The 21,844-nt window shown below is 36.2% G+C and overlaps 2 long non-coding RNA genes across 13 annotated transcripts in view; both read left to right on the forward strand.

Moving 5' to 3' along the window:
* The window catches only part of LOC119876171, an 18,480-nt gene extending 8,180 nt beyond the window's left edge, over positions 1-10,300 (forward strand). Inside the window, exons 2-3 of the long non-coding RNA XR_005357660.1 lie at positions 1,380-1,465; positions 10,258-10,300. This is a non-coding gene — a long non-coding RNA (uncharacterized LOC119876171). The remainder of the gene's footprint in view (positions 1-1,379; positions 1,466-10,257) is intronic.
* A 2,298-nt stretch (positions 10,301-12,598) lies between these two features.
* LOC102156602 overlaps positions 12,599-21,844 on the forward strand; it is a 169,654-nt gene continuing 160,408 nt past the window's right edge. For 9 of the 12 annotated variants that reach the window (XR_005358654.1, XR_005358653.1, XR_005358652.1 and 6 more), the window contains exon 1: positions 12,599-13,887. This is a non-coding gene — a long non-coding RNA (uncharacterized LOC102156602). The remainder of the gene's footprint in view (positions 13,888-21,844) is intronic. The other 3 variants (XR_005358655.1, XR_005358657.1, XR_005358650.1) reach the window with 3 other exon arrangements.

The raw sequence follows: 21,844 nt of genomic DNA on the forward strand, positions 1-21,844 counted from the left end.
GAAAGAAAGAAGAAGAAAGAAAGAAAGAAAGAAGAAAGAGAGGAAGGAAGGAAGGAAGGAAGGGAGGAACGGAAGGAGAAGGGAAAGAAAAGAGAGAGAGAGGGAGAGAGAGAGAAAGGAAGGAGGAAGGAAAGAAGGAAGGAAGGAAGGAAGGAAGGAAGGAAGGAAGGAAGGAAGAAGGAAAGAAGGAAGGAAGGAATAAAAGCAGAAGAAGGATGAAGAAGGAAGAGAAGGAAGAAAAAAATGATACTTTCCATATGTAAAAGGGAAATGGTAACTGTCATAGAAAGTATGTAAACTCAGAGGGAAGGATTTTTCTAACTTATAAGGTGTAATAGAAAATGCTACAAGAATTGTTTATCACAACAAATTTCCAACCCTTGAGCATCAAGCATGCTATTCTAAGAATAAACACGTCAATCATTTGAAAAATATAAGTATTAATATTCATAACTCCAAATATGAAGATATAAAAAGATTATGTAATATTTTTAGATGAAAAATGAGCATTGTTGCTATGGTCTAAATAAGAATATTGTTCTGTGCAGACTGTAATTTAAATTAAATCCCATGAATTATTTTTGTAAGTAAACAGAATAACTGGAGAAATGGAAAGTCATTCAAAGAAGAGTGTCACTGAATGTGCTCCCCCAAAATTCAACTGTTGAAGCCTTAATTACTAATATCACTGTATTTGGAAACAGGATCCCTAGGACATAAATTCAAATGAGATCATAAGAGTAGGACCCTAATCTGATGGGACTATGGCTTTATAAGAGGAAAAGAGGATAACAGCAAGAAAGTGACCATGTGCAAGCCAGGGAAAGAGGCCTCACCAGAACCGAACTCCACCAGAATCTTAATTCTGGACTTTTCTGCCTCCAGAATTATGAGAAAAAAAACTTAAGCCACCAAGTCTATAGCATTTTGAATGGCAGTCAATTCGACTATACAAAAGAAAAACTGAATTCAGTTCAAAAAATATTTATGAACTTACAGCATGCAAGACATTTTATGAAATGCTAAGACACTGAACATATATTATTCTTCATTAAATAAGTAGAAACATATAATTGTGCCTCTCTTACCAAATAAAATAACGGTTGAGATAATAGGAACCTATTAAAATATAATGTATTTAAGCCCATAAACGTGTATAAATACCTAAAGATTACAGGCATGTGTGCAAATTTGTTGCAGTTTTGTGTGTGTAGAACGGTGTATTTATGTGAGAGAGAGATTGGATCTCGTGAGGCTGATGCAAATACACATTAAAAAATACATCATCATTTTATAATACCTCTGGTTAGCAAGAACATGATAATGTTTCAGTAAACAGTAGATTAATAGCAATTGACCTGTCTTCCTGTTTTCCACAGTGATGCTTCATAAAGTTCGGGCCTTTTTAAACTGGAGTCCGTAAGTAAGAAGAATTCAGATGCAAAATATCAGCGCTCCTTAGCAAGTAAGCCTTGAGTCCTAAGTGTACTATAAATAGCACTGAACTCCCAAATCACACTGAAATGACACACTGCTAGAGCCCAGACACTGTGTCTCAAACAGAATAGCGAGAGTTTCTTTTGTTCCACTTAAACCAACTGTCTAAGTTACAAATATAGGCTCTCCCTTCTTACCCAAAAAAAAACAGAGGAACAGGGCAATTTCCTGGGTGATTATCACAATTCAGTGTTCACTTTTCTACAGAGCTCTCTGTCAATTATTCTTATTTAATGGAAGTAGAGATTTTGGAAATGAACATTTTGAGTGACAGTAATTTTGCTAAAAATTGTGAAGAAAGTGAACCTTAAGGAAAAAAAAAATTGTATCAACTTCATGAGACCAAAGCGAGCTATTCTTTTTCTGAGGTAATAGGATGTTACCATTCAAACAGGGCTTTAACTCAAAAAGGAGTTGTATTTTCCAAATCGGTAATAATTACTTTCATTTTGTAATGAAAGTTTGCATTTGAGAGTGCGAACTCTAAACTCAAATGAGAGTTTGCATAGGATAATGTACACTTATCTTACCTATACTGTGTTTTTTCCAGTACATTTCTAAAATGTGGCCATAAGATAGGCCATGACGATACACTGATACATGGGCAGAAGAGTGCTGTTACTTTGAGAAAAGGAATGGGAAGAAAATTTGATATATTTAATATATATATATTAAATATATATGTATATATTTCAGGAATGATAATGCTATCATAAAATCAAATGAAATGATGTAGGAAAAAATGAATGGGGACGCTTATCTAAAGAGGTGATTCTTTAAGGTAAAATCTGGATGAAAAATGGAGCCAGTTTATTAAAATGTGGAGAGATATTCCAAATCAAAACAGCAAAACAAAAAACAAGGTCATGAGGCACAGGAGTTTGAGTGGGGTTGGTAAACTTTTTCTGTGGGAGCCAGTTAGTAAATAGTTTAGCCTTTAAGGGTAATAATGGTCTCTGCCATATATTTTTCTGGTTTCATTTAAAACTGTTTACAAATCTAGAAACCATTAACTCATGGGCTGTACAAAACAGCCCATAGGTTGGATTTAGCTCACAGGCCATGGTTTGCCCTTGCATTAGAAGAACAAATGGCAGACAAACAGGAATGGGATTTAGTTGGTTAACAACAGTGCCAAGACCCAAGGCAGTCTGATTCAATAATACACTCCCAAGCATTGCCCTACTTTGTTCACAATAATAAATACAGATACAATGCATATAAACCGCAGAAAGGCAGGATCCACAAACTCTTCCCCATAGAATCTGAGAGGGTTTTCTCAGGGTTGGTGAGCCCCATCATTTTAATCTCTTTTTTTTGTTAATCTATTCTGGTCTTGAGCAAAATACCTCTTTTTTTTTTTCTTGTGAATCAGTAAAATGCATATATATTCAGCACTTTTGCTATGCCCACCCTTGTGCTAGACCTCTACAATGATAATAGTAAATTTGAAGACCAAGTTTAATGTCACTGGAGGCATTTTGAGGTGGTTGAGAGTAGAACTTCTGAAGTCAGACTGTGCTAAGTTGAATTCCATGTTGGCAATTTCTTTAGATGTGTGACCTCAGACATGTTATTACCTTACATCTCCGGTCTTGGTTCCCTTTTTCTTATAAAGAAACTCTAAATAAAAAGCAATTCACAATTCCAAGTTTAAAAAAGGCTAGCAATTAGGAAATAGCAATAATAGCATCATACACACATGTTCTTCTTTCTCTCTTTTTCATTTTAAAAAATAATTGCTTTTAGCTAGCTACGAAAAAGGCAATAATGTTTACATATAACAAATTCATTAAAGGTACATACATTTTGAGCTATCATGCTTTGATATATAAATGTAACTGAGGGCAGAAGTAGAAGTAAGTAAAGAAGTGAATATTCAGGATTCAGGAAGAGAAATGAAATAATAAAGTACTCCAACAGAAAACATATTCTCCGAGTGTGAACAAAGATATATGGACATGTTTGGATAAATAGAAAGAATCAAGAGGAACAAACATGAAAATTGATATAATTAAATCTTCTCCAGGCAGGAGATCTTGACTATTTATCTCAAGAAATAGACACTTGAATTTTCTGTGGCTTAATTTTATGGAGGAGGACAAAAGTGTAAATATATGATTACATTTCTTAATAGCTGCCATAAAAATTAACACAGAATTAGAGGCTTAAAACAATACCCCTTATGACCTCACAGTTTTCATGGACTTAATTTAGGCTCACAATGACTTAGGTTCCTCTACTCTGTGTCTCCAAGACAATATAGAGGTGTCAAGGTTTTAAGATCAGTCAGACCCCTCTTTCTGGTTTGGGATTATATTTTCCAGTAGGGGAAGGAAAAGAGCTGGTCCATATGTGGATTGTCTTACTGTGTTTATAATCTAGGGACCAAGATCAAGTAGACCCTCAAAGCCAAAAATTTGCGAAGGAGGAAGCACACATTCGCCCAATGGATCACTGAGGGGTAATCGTGAATGAGGGCACTCCTGTTTCCACTCCTTGCATTCTTTACCTTGGTGTTTTACATCTTCAGGACATATTTCTTCTCTTGCTCCATCAGGTTTCAGCTTATGGTTACTGAGCTACGTAACAGATCCATAGTCATCCTCTCACTTCTGCATACACTTTGTCATGAAGAGATTTCTTGTCCTTAGACAATAGCATGAGTGATTTAGCATTTGTGAGTAAGATATCTGTGAGTCTTCCAAAGTAGTGATGTTGTCTAAGGCACTATGGTCACAAAATACAAACCTATATCCAAAAAACAAAAAACAAAACAAAAAAAAAAACAAAAAAAAAACAAGTGTCATCCATCTAGGAGAAGTGAAAATGGAAGGGGTACAGTATAAACAGCGCCACTGACCCGTACAAGTTGGTTTCTTCCAGGTTGGTACCACAGGGGAGCTTACTACTTTGCGTCATGAGATCTAAGATCTAATGACAGCACATGTAGATTAGCTATATGGAGTGAAAACAAATGCTCTCGGGCTTATGCCTGCTCTCAATTTTCCCACAAGAGACACGTACTGGAATCTTTGAGGGCAGAGGCTGACAGTCACCGGCTAAATCAGCCTCTCCATGTAGTTGTTACTGTCTTTTCTGCCATAAAATTCCACTGGTGGGAATTAACAAGTGACATCTTCACCGTTTGTGCCCACTTCCTTAACCCCACTCACATTTCTTTTCCAGATAACTCTTGTGCTTGATCTTCCAAGTTTAATTCCTCACATTTTTTAAAAAATAATTTGAGTATTCATAAATGTCAAAGAGTTCAATACTTTCTTAATGCAATGAAATTTCTTTCTCCACACAAAATTATGAGTAGTGCATCATTTAAAAGTCAGTCTCTTGGGAGGATTTACCCTCATTTGTATCTTTTAGCATCGTCACGCCGATGGAAGACATAGTGCACTGACCATCCACTGTCAACTAAAACCAACATACATGCTGACATATCTGTAAACCAAGTTTCACTTTTGTCCCTGTTCATACAGAAATCCTAATTCTCCTCTTTGTGAGTTGGGAAAGGTGTAAAAGTAGAAGAGTTAGGTTAGGTTATAAGGAGTTCTGAGTCACTTGTTCACGCAGCTAGCTTGTGCTCCCTACTACTGCTGACCCAGTCATAGATATACCACGTTTAACTTAAGTTGAACACCTGCTGATCTCAACTAATTATGATCATTGATCAAAACTATCTAATTTATGAAGGGAGGGTGCAGGACTCACAGTGCTGATCAATTACCCTAGCTCTACTAGGATCTATTAGCATGCCAATAACTATATTTTAAAAATAAACTATAATTCTTAACTACACATAGCATGGTAAATATTCAGACCTCTATTCTTGAGACAACAAGGTGTATTATTATCTAGAGCAGGGTCCTCTGATACCCAGATGTTCTACTCGTAGATTGTGGGGCCCAGTCTGTCAGGACTGCTTGTCTCACACATGTACTCATTTCAGGACCCAGTATTGTCTGAGACCAGTTAAAAACCAGGAGCCTTTCTCATTCCACAGTAAATGGGTTAGAACTGTACTCACATATGAAGAAAATGCAGCTTCAAAATACAAGTTGTCTACCAGGGATGGTTGTTTATTCTTAGCCGTAAAGTAGGTACAAATTCATGTCCTTTTCTTGGAGAAGATGACCCGGGCTGTCCTAAACCAATGCATACCCGAAATCTTCACCAATGTAGCAATACCTTTACCCTTTAACCGTAACCCCAGTTATGTCTCAATAAGAACCCAGAGAGCTTGCTATTTGTTGCTACCTAGATATAACTTAAATGATATCACAATATAGTGAGCCAGTATGACAATTTCAAAATGTTTTTTGACTATATGCTATCGGAGTGTAGAATTAAACATATTTGTAGCAAGATCATGAATGCACACTGATAGTTCTATCATGGGAAGGCAAACTGCTTCTTATCTTCCTTAGTGATGGGCATTGAAATAAAGGAAGCACATTCGCCAGGCCAATATAATAGAATATACCCTTACTGAGGCTGTGTTACTCCATTAATGTTCCACACTTAGTAAAACTGTTCAATTCTGACTCAAATTAGTTACATTTTGCTAGTCTACTTTCATCTATTTGATTCAGTTTTTTTCATAGGTTTTATGTTGAAAATAAAATGAAGGAATAATGAGCGGTGTCACCTCTACATTTCCTTGAATTTTTGAGAAGCACTAATCTCTGCCATTTCCCTGGGCTGATATAATTTTTGAATGAGTATCTGATGTGGCAGAGTCACAGTTTTCAGAATTTCCATTTAGTCTTTCTTACGGCAACAGCTCTTTCTATAGGTCAAAGATCCAGCTTCTTTTAAAAAATATATATATATATATTTTATTTATTTATTCATGAGAGACAGAGAGAGGCAGAGACACAGGCAGTGGGAGAAGCAGGCTCCATGCTGGAGCCCGACGTGGGACTTGATCTGGGACTCCAGGATCACGCCCTGGGCCAAAGGCAGGCACCAAACCACTGAGTCACCCGGGGATCCCCAAAGATCCAGCTTCTAATAAGTTAAATTCAACTGTATTTTGAGGAGATGGTAAATGATCACCAGTTTGGGCAATAAAATCAATTAATTTACTGTGGGGTCAGCACTCCATTTTATAACTTATCACTATACTCTACTTCAACCAATGCTTGGTTTGTAGGTATCAATGTTTGCATGGACCCTGAATATAATACTTCTGCAAATATTGGTTATTTTCTTTTACGAGGGAATGGTTACTTGTGTAAATGCCTAATGTCCCTTTGAGAAGGGCAGAGTAAATTACTACTGAATCCATTTAAATGCGGTTGCAGAGCCTTCTCTTCTGAGACCCATCCCTTGCTTCAGTTAGTAGGTACTGAATCTGAATTATGACTTTCTTGGAGTGATTGCCTACAGCTTTCTGCTCATGCAGCATAGAATATATATAGACATTATATATACACATATACATATACATATATATTTCTTTATTAATTGTCCATCAATTTTGTCTCTTAGAGGTCTGTTTATTTTTTAAGATTTTATTCATTTTTTATTTGAGGGCGGGAGTGGAGGGAGGAGCAGAGGAAGAGGACAAGCAGACTCCATGCCGAGTGTGGGACCCAAAATGGCATTTGGTCTCAAAATCTGAATCATGACCTAGCTGAAATCAAGACTCAAATGGTTAACTGACCTAGCCACCCAGGTGCCCCAGAAGTCTATTGCTATGAGAGACTTCCACAGATACTCCTTGGAGAAGTACTACTCCTATTCTTGTCAGCCAATTTAACTGGGTATTGATTAAGCTTATTACACCAGTCTTACTGTTGATGGTTAAGTTCTGCTATTGGCCTCTCCTAATTTCATTTTCTGTCATCTCATTTGCTATTGGAATTTTTAGTTCTAGAACATCTCCTTCTGTAAGCCTGGTCTCATCGACTATTCATCTCAATGGTATTAGTTATCTCACTGCCTCATTTGAGATTTCTGCAGTCTTCAACCAAGAAGAAGGGGAGACAGTCTTTAAAGAATGAGTTACTCCTGCAGATTCACAGATTTAGAGGATTCTGGGTTCATCTTTTCCAATCATTTGCTTTAATATTTTTCAGGTATTACTTCTTCTCTGTCAGGGCCCAGACTTTGGCACAACAGAATTACAAAGTGAAAAATTTAACATTTATTGATGTTCTGCTGCTCATAATTAGTCCTGAGTCTAATGCTTAGCATGAATAGTGCTGTGGCACAGTAATAAGGATTTTTTTTAACCAGGAAGAGTTAGAGATGCCATATTTTCCTTTACATTATGATGGATTTTTTGAGATTATCATTTTTTTCCTTCCAAAATATGATTGCTTTTCAGCAACAGTCATGTGAGACATGATAATTATTATTTTCCATCTATCCCAAACCCAACAATATTGTATAAGTCAGTGCATTTCTTTCTATGTGTATTTTATCCTAACTCAATACAGGGTGAAATCCTAACTTTTGTACAGCTACAGCATGTCAGGAATATCATTAGTCAACTTACCTTAGAGAAGGTGCCTTCAGTTCATCCAACTGGTGAATGAGCTAAATCCATAAACCTATCTTCAGAGTTTCTTACCTAAGACCAAATCAAATCAACCTTGATTTTATCTTTCATACTCATTTCTCAGAACTAAATGATCAGCTAATCCTGTTGGTTTTACCTTCAAAATATATCCGAATCTACGTTAGATAGTCCTACCTAGAAACAGAGCCTGAGATTAAAACAAAACAAAACAAAACAAACAAAAACAAAAAAACTGGCATGCATGATTTTTTGAGGAAGTGTTTTTCTAAAGAAATTGATAGGAACTGAAATAAACAGAATAGGAAAGGGGAAAGAACCTAACTAGGACTGGTTGTTAGGTAAAATTAAGACTTGGTTTGATCCAAAGGGGAGTCTGATTTGTAAGTTACACTGCACAGTTGTGGTGTTTTGTGACAAAATTCTAGACTTTTGTACCCATGCCTGGTAGCATATGACTGACTCCCAGAGTTGGGGCAGGTATCTTCCCAGAACTCTGCTCACAGAGTGAGCTCACAGCCCAGCCCATCTGCTCACAGCCAAGGACAATTCCCTGTGGATGCTTACACATAAGCCAGTATCATCAGCTTGCAGAGGTTTTAGCTTTAGGAAAGGGGATGTGGAAAAAAAAAAGGAAAAGGGGATGCGGGTAGTATGTCATGAATGTTCAATACAAGGATCTAACTGAAGCAAATTGGTAAGTATCTAGCCTATAAAAACCTTCACTAATTATGTCCACATTTCCTTTTTATGGGGCATTAATAACATTATTTTATACCTCTATTAAAGATGCAACTTCTTTTTTCTTCTCCACATCTCTGTGCTTTCGTTTCATATCATGAAATGAACAAATCAGATTCCTGGAGAAAAGTACCACAGAGTATCCATTTCTACCTCCTAGACATGAGACAGTAGCTGATTTTGGATGGAGACAAAAATAATTGCGTTGCAGTTACTTCCAGTATTCTCCAGCTTTCCAGACAATTTCCTTCTTCTTTTCTATGTATTTTTTCTGGTTCTATGGTTTTAATATCAAATCTGTTCTAAAAGTTCCTAACTTTATAATCCCACTTTACATTGTTCCAGGTTCCAGAATTCCAGGTTCTTATTTTTGACTCCTTCCTAATGAAAACCTACCCTGGAACATGAAAAGCAATTTCAAAACCTATACTTTACCTTCCTTTCCCACACACTTGCTACTTATATTGTATTTTTTGTATCAGGAAACATCAGTTCTCTCTTTTCAGATTCTTAGCCAAAAAGTTTGGAGTCAACTTGATCTTTTCCTGTCACCTCTTGGTAGCCAATCCATTGACAAGTGTACATGATTTATTTTCAACCAACGTCTAGAATCAGAATATTTCTCACTATTTCCACGGAGATCCAAGTCATGACCATCTACCTTCAGAATATAATAAACTTTATGCTTACCTCCCTCATCTATTTTAGTCTCAGTGATGATGTCACTTCAAGCTGATGAGGACTTGCTATCTCCTTAAGAGTGAAACAGAAGTTCATTTTAATAGTCGGGTTTTTGTGTTAGAATTTCAATATATTTAACAGGAAAGAAATATAGCTTCAGGATTTCTCTGCAACTTACTTACCATCCATTTTTTCCAGGGCCTACTTGCCATATCTCAAGATGTGAAACGTAAGAATCTCTTAAAGCGATCAGATGGTATTAAAAAAAAAAAAAAAAGTAAACCAAGTTCAATGTTGAAATCATCTTTTTAAAAAACTACCAGTAATTAACCAGTTCATTGAAACCTAATGTTTTAATTAAAAGATAACAAAATAAACAATAAAAGCAACAACATAATATATTTTAATCATGTATTTTCCTATTAGTTTTATTTGTTTATCAAACTGGAGGTCACTAATTGACCATTGCTGTGGATTGAAGTTGTTTTAGACCACATAAGTACCTTTTCAACACCTAATTATAACCTTAACCTTTTTCTTCCAGCATTTATTATATTATCACTAGTAATCAACACGTTTTTAGATTTCAAAAAATTTCCAAAGAACTGAATCTTAGAAATTTGCTCCAAAGCAGAGTGTTCATAATTAGTACAGTTGAAATGTTCTCTTAGAAGTTTTGACTGAATCTGAAGCCTATATAACCTTAATTACAATGCTACGCTAGAAATTGAAATGACAGATTTCATTGTCATTGATGATGATGATGACCTTTCCTCTATTTCTCTTGTTTCATGTAGGAAAAGCACCAGTACCTGAAAGAATTTGTCCATCTTTTGCCTGTATTTGCTAACATGGCATCCTTAGAGAAAACCAGCCATTCCTGACACAGTTGGCAAATTCTCTGAAGCAAACTTCTGGATGCCACTCTGATAAGGTGTTTTCAACTGCAGGTAGTATTTATTAACTCAAATCTACTGCTTATTCAATTAAAAAATAAATGTATAATCTAAAAAAAAAGGCAACATGTTCAAAGGTAAGACAAGCACAAGCATTATGCATCCTGAGTTTCAGGGCCTCTTCTGTACTATCCCTTTGTAACTGTGTCCTGACCTCTTTTAAATACTCATTTTGTTTCATATCCCTGACTGTCAGGAAGCATTATCAGCAGCATCTAAGCGGTTGAGGTCATACACTTTTGCCTTCCCTTCTGTGAGAGATTGAGGAAATCACTTTCCTGTTAAAGGAACAAAGTCTTTCCCTTGGTTTGAACAGGCCAGGTTAGATCACATGCTATGTGAGGTTGAGTGAGTCTGCATCCTGACTATTGCACACTTCACCAACTACATTATAGTATAAACAGAATTTTTCTATGCACTAGGAAACCAAAAAATACATTTGACTTGCTTTGCTGTGGTGGCCTAGAACTGAATCCACAATATCTCCAAGGTATGCCTATCTCATTAACAAAACCCCAAAAGCATGCAGTACATTTTCTTATGAATTAAGCTAATCTTAGTCACAGTTCTGTTACTGTAGCCAAAAATATTCCTTTATCATACAACTTTTATTTATTCGTTTATTTATTTTCCTTGCTCTTTTATTTTTCCTGTTAACTCAGTGGACTTAATTTTAAGTTGCATAAACCTAAAAAAAGAATCAACTTATTTATATTTTTAACTACTCCCAATTAATGTACATGTTTTATGAAAAGTAGAGGATAGCAATTTAGAAAGAAAATAAAATAGCACTCATGTTAACATTCTGTTATGTATCATTCATCTCATTTCCTGACATACACAGATGCACACACATCCATAAATCCCAGAAATTAGTCACCTGAGAAGTTATGTAGTTTTGCTGCCTGATTTTTGAAATAATTTTGTTTTTTTTAAAGCAGTTTTGGGTTCACAGCAAAATTAAGTGGAAGGTACAGTGATTTCCCATATACTTACTCTCTCCACACATGCATAGCCAGCCACACACCACCCATTGGCATCTCATGGCAAAGTGGTATCTTTGTGACAAAGGAGGTTACGCTACATTAATGGTCACACCACCTTGTCATCTAAAGTCTATAGTTTAAGGATTATTTCTAATGTGTTGTACATTCTATGGATTTTTTAAAATATATAATTGCATGTATCCACCATTATAGTATCATTTATAATGGTTTCACTGCCTTAAAAATCCTGTGTTCTGTCTTAAAAATCACCACTGTTTTTTTTTAATTGTGTCATAGTTTTCCATTTCCCAAAGTGTCATATAATTGGAATCATTCAGTTTGTGGCTTTATCATATTGGCTTCTTTCCCTCAGTAATATACATTTAAGTTTCCTCCAGGTCCTTTCATAACTTGATAGCTTATATCTTTTTAGCACGGAAGAATACTTCACAGTCTAGGCGTACCACAGTTTATTTATCCGTTCACCTACTGAAAGACATCTCGATTGCTTCCAAGTTTGGGCAGTGATGAACAAAGTTTTTATAAACATTTTTTAAAGACTTTTATTTATTTATTCATAAGAGACAGTGACAGAGAGAGAGAGAGAGAGACAGAGAGAGAAAGACAGAGAGTGACAGAGACAGAGACAGAGAGAGACACAGGCTGAGAGAGAAGCAGGCTCCATGCAGGAAGCCTGATGTGGGACCCAATCCTGGATCCTGGGATCAGGCCCTGGGCCAAACGCTCAACCTCTGAGCCACCCAGACGTCCCTTTTAAAAACATTCTTGTGCATATTTTTATGTAGATGTAAGTTTTCAAATCAATTGAGTAAGTACTACATTGTATGACTGCTGGGTCATATGGTAAGAATAAGCTTAATTTGATAAAAAATTTCCAAACTGTCTTTTAAAGTTGCTCTATTAAGTCTGCATTCTCACCAGCAATGTATTCTCATTCCTGCTGCACCACATCCTTCTCAAACTTTGGTGTTGTCTCTCCCTCTGCATGGGGAAAGAAAGAAAGAAAGAAAGAAGAAAGGAAGGAAGGAAGGAAGGAAGGAAGGGAGGAAGGAAGGAGAAAGGGAAAGAAAGAGAGAGAGAGGGAGAGAGAGAGAAAGGAAGGAAGGAAGGAAAGAAGGAAGGAAGGAAGGAAGGAAGGAAGGAAGGAAGGAAGGAAGGAAGAAGGAAAGAAGGAAGGAAGGAATAAAGCAGAAGAAGGATGAAGAAGGAAGAGAAGGAAGAAAAAAATGATACTTTCCATATGATAAAAGGGAAAATGTGTAACTGTCAATAGAAAGTATGTAAACTCAGAGGGAAGGATTTTTCTAACTTATAAGGTGTAATAGAAAATGCTACAAGAATTGTTTATCACAACAAATTTCCAACCCTTGAAGCATCAAGCATGCTATTCTAAGAATAAACACGTCAATCATTTGAAAAATATAAGTATTAATATTCATAACTCCAAATATGAAGATATAAAAAGATTAATGTAAATATTTTTAGATGAAAAATGAGCATTGTTGCTATGGTCTAAATAAGAATATTGTTCTGTGCAGACTGTAATTTAAATTAAATCCCATGAACTTTATTTTTGTAAGTAAACAGAATAACTGGAGAAATGGAAAGTCATTCAAAGAAGAGTGTCACTGAAATGTGCTCCCCCAAAATTCAACTGTTGAAGCCTTAATTACTAATATCACTGTATTTGGAAACAGGATCCCTAGGACATAAATTCAAATGAGATCATAAGAGTAGGACCCTAATCTGATGGGACTATGGCTTTATAAAGAGGAAAAGAGGATAACAGCAAGAAAGTGACCATGTGCAAGCCAGGGAAAGAGGCCTCACCAGAACCGAACTCCACCAGAATCTTAATTCTGGACTTTTCTGCCTCCAGAATTATGAGAAAAAGAACTTAAGCCACCAAGTCTATAGCATTTTGAATGGCAGTCAATTCAGACTAATACAAAAAGAAAACTGAATTCAGTTCAAAAAATATTTATGAACTTACAGCATGCAAGACATTTTATGAAATGCTAAGACACTGAACATATATTATTCTTCATTAAATAAGTAGAAACATATAATTGTGCCTTCTCTTACCAAATAAAATAACGGTTGAGATAATAGGAACCTATATAAACATATATGTATTTAAGCCCATAAACGTGTATAAATACCTAAAGATTACAGGCATGTGTGCAAATTTGTGCATGTTTGTGTGTGTAGAAACGGTGTATTTATGTGAGAGAGAGATTGGATCTCGTGAGGCTGATGCAAATACACATTAAAAAATACATCATCATTTTATTAATACCTCTGGTTAGCAAGAACATGATAATGTTTCAGTAAACAGTAGATTAATAGCAATTGACCTGTCTTCCTGTTTTCCACAGTGATGCTTCATAAAGTTCGGGCCTTTTTAAACTGGAGTCCGTAAGTAAGAAGAATTCAGATGCAAAATATCAGCGCTCCTTAGCAAGTAAGCCTTGAGTCCTAAGTGTACTATAAATAGCACTGAACTCCCAAATCACACTGAAATGACACACTGCTAGAGCCCAGACACTGTGTCTCAAACAGAATAGCAGAGAGTTTCTTTTGTTCCACTTAAACCAACTGTCTAAGTTCACAAATATAGGCTCTCCCTTCTTACCCAAAAAGAAAACAGAGGAACGAGGCAATTTCCTGGGTGATTATCACAATTCAGTGTTTCACTTTTCTACAGAGCTCTCTGTCAATTATTCTTATTTAATGGAAGTAGAGATTTTGGAAATGAACATATTTGAGTGACAGTAATTTTGCTAAAAATTGCTGAAGAAAAGTGAACCTTAAGGAAAAAAAAAATTGTATCAACTTCATGAGACCAAAGCAGAGCTATTCTTTTTCTGAGGTAATAGGATGTTACCATTCAAACAGGGCTTTAACTCAAAAAGGAGTTGTATTTTCCAAATCGGTAATAATTACTTTCATTTTGTAATGAAAGTTTGCATTTGAGAGTGCGAACTCTCAAACTCAAATGAGAGTTTGCATAGGATAATGTAACACTTATCTATACCTATACTTGTGTTTTTTCCAGTACATTTCTAAAATGTGGCCATAAGATAGGCCATGACGATACACTGATACATGGGCAGAAGAGTGCTGTTCACTTTGAGAAAGGAATTGGGAAGAAAATTTGATATATTTAATATATTATATATTAAATATATATGTATATATTTTCAGGAATGATAAATGCTATCATAAAATCAAATGAAATGATGTAGGAAAAAATGAATGGGGACGCTTATCTAAAGAGGTGATTCTTTAAGGTAAAATCTGGATGAAAAATGGAGCCAGTTTTATTAAAATGTGGAGAGATATTCCAGAAATCAAAACAGCAAAAACAAAAAACAAGGTCATGAGGCACAGGAGTTTGAGTGGGGTTGGTAAACTTTTTCTGTGGGAGCCAGTTAGTAAATAGTTTAGCCTTTAAGGGTAATATATGGTCTCTGCCATATATTTTTCTGGTTTCATTTAAAACTGTTTACAAATCTAGAAACCATTAACTCATGGGCTGTACAAAAACAGCCCATAGGTTGGATTTAGCTCACAGGCCATGGTTTGCCCTTGCATTAGAAGAACAAATGGCAGACAAACAGGAATGGGATTTAGTTGGTTAACAACAGTGCCAAGACCCAAGGCAGTCTGATTCAATAATACACTCCCAAGCATTGCCCTACTTTTGTTCACAATAATAAATACAGATACAATGCATATAAACCGCAGAAAGGCAGGATCCACAAACTCTTCCCCATAGAATCTGAGAGGTTTTCTCAGGGTTGGTGAGCCCCATCATTTTAATCTCTTTTTTTTGTTAATCTATTCTGGTCTTGAGCAAAATACCTCTTTTTTTTTTTCTTGTGAAATCAGTAAAATGCATATATATTCAGCACTTTTGCTATGCCCACCCTTGTGCTAGACCTTCTACAATGATAATAGTAAATTTGAAGACCAAGTTTAATGTCACTGAGAGAGGCATTTTGAGGTGGTTGAGAGTAGAACTTCTGAAGTCAGACTGTGCTAAGTTGAATTCCATGTTGGCAATTTCTTTAGATGTGTGACCTCAGACATGTTATTACCTTACATCTCCGGTCTTGGTTCCCTTTTTCTATATTAAAGAAACTCTAAATAAAAAGCAATTCACAAATTCCAAGTTTAAAAAAGGCTAGCAATTAGGAAATAGCAATCATAGCATCATACACACATGTTCTTCTTTCTCTCTTTTTCATTTTAAAAAATAATTGCTTTTAGCTAGCTACGAAAAAGGCAAATAATGTTTACATATAACAAATTCATTAAAGGTACATACATTTTGAGCTATCATGCTTTGATATATAAATGTAACTGAGGGCAGAAGTAGAAGTAAGTAAAGAAGTGAAATATTCAGGATTCAGGAAGAGAAATGAAATAATAAAGTACTCCAACAGAAACATATTCTCCCGAGTGTGAACAAAGATATATGGACATGTTTGGATAAATAGAAAAGAATCAAGAGGAACAAACATGAAAATTGATATAAATTAAATCTTCTCCAGGCAGGAGATCTTGACTATTTATCTCAAGAAATAGCACACTTGAATTTTCTGTGGCTTAATTTTATGGAGGAGGACAAAAGTGTAAATATATGAATTACATTTCTTAATAGCTGCCATAAAAATTAACACAGAATTAGAGGCTTAAAACAATACCCCTTTATGACCTCACAGTTTTCATGGACTTTTAATTTAGGCTCACAATGACTTAGGTTCCTCTACTCTGTGTCTCCAAAGACAATATAGAGGTGTCAAGGTTTTAAGATCAGTCAGACCCCTCTTTCTGGTTTGGGATTATATTTTCCAGTTAGGGGAAGGAAAAGAGCTGGTCCATATGTGGATTGTCTTACTGTGTTTATAATCTAGGGACCAAGATCAAGTAGACCCTCAAAGCCAAAAATTTGCAGAAGGAGGAAGCACACATTCGCCCAATGGATCACTGAGGGGTAATCGTGAATGAGGGCACTCCTGTTTCCACTCCTTGCATTCTTTACCTTGGTGTTTTACATCTTCAGGACATATTTCTTCTCTTGCTCCATCAGGTTTCAGCTTATGGTTACTGAGCTACGTAACAGATCCCATAGTCATCCTCTCACTTCTGCATACACTTTGTCATGAAGAGATTTCTTGTCCTTAGACAATAGCATGAGTGATTTAGCATTTGTGAGTAAGATATTCTGTGAGTCTTCAAAGATAGTGATGTTGTCTAAGGCACTATGGTCACAAAATACAAACCTATATCCAAAAAAACAAAAAACAAAACAAAAAAAAAAACAAAAAAAAACAAGTGTCACTCCATCTCAGGAGAAGTGAAAATGGAAGGGGTACAGTATAAACAGCTTGCCACTGACCCGTACAAGTTGGTTTCTTCCAGGGTTGGTACCACAGGGGGAGCTTACTATCTTTGCGTCATGAGATCTAAGATCTAATGACAGCACATGTTAGATTAGCTATATGGAGTGAAAACAAATGCTCTCGGGCTTATGCCTTGCTCTCAATTTTCCCACAAGAGCACATGTACTGGAATCTTTGAGGGCAGAGGCTGACAGTCACCGGCTAAATCAGCCTCTCCATGTAGTTGTTACTGTCTTTTCTGCCATAAAATTCCACTGGTGGGAATTAACAAGTGACATCTTCACCGTTTGTGCCCACTTCCTTAACCCCACTCACATTTCTTTTCCAGATAACTCTTTGTGCTTGATCTTCCAAGTTTATTCCTCACATTTTTTTAAAAAATAATTTAGAGTATTCATAAATGTCAAAGAGTTCATATACTTTCTTAATGCAATGACATTTCTTTCTCCACACAAATTATGAGTAGTGCATCATTTAAAAGTCAGTCTCTTGGGAGGATTTACCCTCATTTGTATCTTTTAGCATCGTCACGCCGATGGAAGACATAGTGCACTGACCATCCACTGTCAACTAAAACCAACATACATGCTGACATATCTGTAAACCAAGTTTCACTTTTGTCCCTTGTTCATACAGAAATCCTAATTCTCCTCTTTGTGAGTTGGGACAAAGGTGTAAAAGTAGAAGAGTTAGGTTAGGTTATAAGGAGTTCTGAGTCACTTGTTCACGCAGCTAGCTTGTGCTCCCTACTACTGCTTAGACCCAGTCATAGATATACCACGTTTAACTTAAGTTGAACACCTGCTGATCTCAACTAATTTTATGATCATTGATCAAAACTATCTAATTTATGAAGGGAGGGTGCAGGACTCACAGTTGCTGATCAATTACCCTAGCTCTACTAGGATCTATTAGCATGCCAATAACTATATTTTAAAAATAAACTATAATTCTTAACTACACATAGCATGGTAAATATTCAGACCTCTATTCTTGAGACAACAAGGTGTATTATTATCTAGAGCAGGGTTCCTCTGATACCCAGATGTTCTACTCGTAGATTGTGGGGCCCAGTCTGTCAGGACTGCTTGTCTCACACATTGTACTCATTTCAGGACCCAGTATTGTTCTGAGACCAGTTAAAAACCAGGAGCCTTTCTCATTCCACAGTAAATGGGTTAGAACTGTACTCACATATGAAGAAAATGCAGCTTCCAAAATACAAAGTTGTCTACCAGGGATGGTTGTTTATTCTTAGCCGTAAAGTAGGTACAAATTCATGTCCTTTTCTTGGAGAAGATGACCCGGGCTGTCCTAAACCAATGCATACCCGAAATCTTCACCAATGTAGCAATACCTTTACCCTTTACCGTAACCCCAGTTATGTCTCAATAAGCAACCCAGAGAGCTTGCTATTTGTTGCTACCTAGATATAACTTAAATGATATCACAAATATAGTGAGCCAGTATGACAATTTCAAAATGTTTTCTTTGACTATATGCTATCGGAGTGTAGAATTAAACATATTTGTAGCAAGATCATGAATGCACACTGATAGTTCATATCATGGGAAGGCAAACTGCTTCTTATCTTCCTTAGTGATGGGCATTGAAATAAAGGAAGCACATTCGCCAGGCCAATATAATAGAATATAACCCTTACTGAGGCTGTGTTACTCCATTAAATGTTCCACACTTAGTAAAACTGTTACAATTCTGACTCAAACTTAGTTACATTTTTGCTAGTCTACTTTCATCTATCTTGATTCAGTTTTTTTCATAGGTTTTATGTTGAAAATAAAATGAAGGAATAATGAGCGGTGTCACCTCTACATTTCCTTGAATTTTTGAGAAGCACTAATCTCTGCCATTTCTCCCTGGGCTGATATAATTTTTGAATGAGTATCTTGATTGGCAGAGTCACAGTTTTCAGAATTTCCATTTAGTCTTTCTTACGGCAACAGCTCTTTCTATAGGTCAAAGATCCAGCTTCTTTTAAAAAATATATATATATATATTTTATTTATTTATTCATGAGAGACAGAGAGAGGCAGAGACACAGGCAGTGGGAGAAGCAGGCTCCATGCTGGAGCCCGACGTGGGACTTGATCCTGGGACTCCAGGATCACGCCCTGGGCCAAAGGCAGGCACCAAACCACTGAGTCACCCGGGGATCCCCAAAGATCCAGCTTCTAAATACGTTAAATTCAACTGTATTTTGAGGAGATGGGTAAATGATCACCAGTTTGGGCAATAAAATCAATTAATTTACTGTGGGGTCAGCACTCCATTTTATAACTTATCACTATATACTCTACTTCAACCAATGCTTGGTTTGTAGGTATCAATGTTTGCATGGACCCTGAATATAATACTTCTGCAAATATTGGTTATTTTCTTTTTACGAGGGAATGGTTACTTGTGTAAATGCCTATATGTCCCTTTGGAGAAGGGCAGAGTAAATTACTACTGAATCCATTTAAATGCGGTTGCAGAGTCCTTCTTCTTGAGGACCCATCCCTTGCTTCAGTTAGTAGGTACTGAATCTGAATTATGACTTTCTATTGGAGTGATTGCCTACAGCTTTCTGCTCATGCAGCATAGAATATATATAGACATTATATATACACATATACATATACATATATATTTCTTTATTAATTGTCCATCAATTTTGTCTCTTAGAGGTCTGTTTTATTTTTTAAGATTTTATTCATTTATTTATTTGAGGGCGGGAGTGGAGGGAGGAGCAGAGGAAGAGGGACAAGCAGACTCCATGCCGAGTGTGGGACCCAAAATGGCATTTGGTCTCACAAATCTGAAATCATGACCTGAGCTGAAATCAAGACTCAAATGGTTAACTGACCTAGCCACCCAGGTGCCCCAGAAGTCTATTTGCTATGAGAGACTTCCACAGATACTCCTTGGAGAAGTACTACTCCTATTCCTTGTCAGCCAATTTAACTGGGTATTGATTAAGCTTATTACACCAGTCTTACTGTTGATGGTTAAGTTCTGCTATTGGCCTCTCATAATTTCATTTTCTGTCATCTCATTTGCTATTGGAATTTTTAGTTCTAGAACATCTCCTTCTGTAAGCCTGGTCTCATCGACTATTCATCTCAATGGTATTAGTTATCTCACTGCCTCATTTGAGATTTCTGCAGTCTTCAACCAAGAAGAAGGGGAGACAGTCTCATTTAAAGAATGAGTTACTCCTGCAGATTCACAGATTTAGAGGATTCTGGGTTCATCTTTTCCAATCATTTGCTTTAATATTTTTCATGGTATTACTTCTTCTCTGTCAGGGCCCAGACTTTGGCACAACAGAATTACAAAGTGAAAAATTTAACATTTATTGATGTTCTGCTGCTCATAATTAGGTCCTGAGTCTAATGCTTAGCATGAATAGTGCTGTGGCACAGTAAATAAGGATTTTTTTTAACCAGGAAGAGTTAGAGATGCCATATTTTCCTTTACATTTATGATGGATTTTCTTGAGATTATCATTTTTTCCTTCCAAAATATGATTGCTTTTCAGCAACAGTCATGTGAGACATGATAATTATTATTTTCCATCTATCCCAAACCCCAACAATATTGTATAAGTCAGTGCATTTCTTTCTATGTGTATTTTATCCTAACTCAATACAGGGTGAAATCCTAACTTTTGTACAGCTACAGCATGTCAGGAATATCATTAGTCAACTTACCTTAGAGAAGGTGCCTTCAGTTCCATCCAACTGGTGAATGAGCTAAATCCATAAACCTATCTTCAGAGTTTCTTACCTAAGACCAAATCAATATCAACCTTGATTTTATCTTTCATACTCATTTCTCAGAACTAAATGATCAGCTAATCCTGTTGGTTTTACCTTCAAAATATATCCCGAATCTACGTTAGATAGTCCTACCTAGAAACAGAGCCTGAGATTAAAAACAAAACAAAACAAAACAAAACAAAACAAAAAAACTGGCATGCATGATTTTTTGAGGAAGTGTTTTTCTAAAGAAATTGATAGGAACTGAAATAAACAGAATAGGAAAGGGGAAAGAACCTAACTAGGACTGGTTGTTAGGTAAAATTAAGACTTGGTTTGATCCAAAGGGGAGTCTGATTTGTAAGTTACACTGCACAGTTGTGGTGTTTTGTGACAAAAATTCTAGACTTTTGTACCCCATGCCTGGTAGCATATGACTGACTCCCAGAGTTGGGGCAGGTATCTTCCCAGAACTCTGCTCACAGAGTGAGCTCACAGCCCAGCCCATCTGCTCACAGCCAAGGACAATTCCCTGTGGATGCTTACACATTCAAGCCAGTATCATCAGCTTGCAGAAGGTTTTAGCTTTAGGAAAAGGGGATGTGGAAAAAAAAAAAGGAAAAGGGGATGCGGGTAGTATGTCATGAATGTTCAATACAAGGATCTAACTGAAGCAAATTGGTAAGTATCTAGCCTATAAAAACCTTCACTAATTATGTCCACATTTCCTTTTTATGGGGCATTAATATAACATTATTTTATACCTCTATTAAAGATGCAACTTCTTTTTTCTTCTCCACATCTCTGTGCTTTCGTTTCATATCATGAAATGAACAAATCAGATTCCTGGAGAAAAGTACCACAGAGTTATCCATTTCTACCTCCTAGACATGAGACAGTAGCTGATTTTGGATGGAGACAAAAATAATTGCGTTGCAGTTACTTCCAGTATTCTCCAGCTTTCCAGACAATTTCCTTCTTCTTTTCTATGTATTTTTTCTGGTTCTATGGTTTTAAATATCAAATCTGTTCTAAAAGTTCCTAACTTTATAATCCCACTTTACATTGTTCCAGGTTCCAGAATTCCAGGTTCTTATTTTTTGACTCCTTCCTAAATGAAAACCTACCCTGGACATGAAAAGCAATTTCAAAACCTATACTTTACCTTCCTTTCCCACACACTTGCTACTTATATTGTATTTTTTGTATCAGGAAACATCAGTTCTCTCTTTTCAGATTCTTAGCCCAA

The sequence above is a fragment of the Canis lupus genome, chromosome 4 (assembly GCF_011100685.1).
Source record: "Canis lupus familiaris isolate Mischka breed German Shepherd chromosome 4, alternate assembly UU_Cfam_GSD_1.0, whole genome shotgun sequence".
In the NCBI taxonomy this organism is placed as follows: Eukaryota; Metazoa; Chordata; class Mammalia; order Carnivora; family Canidae; genus Canis; species Canis lupus.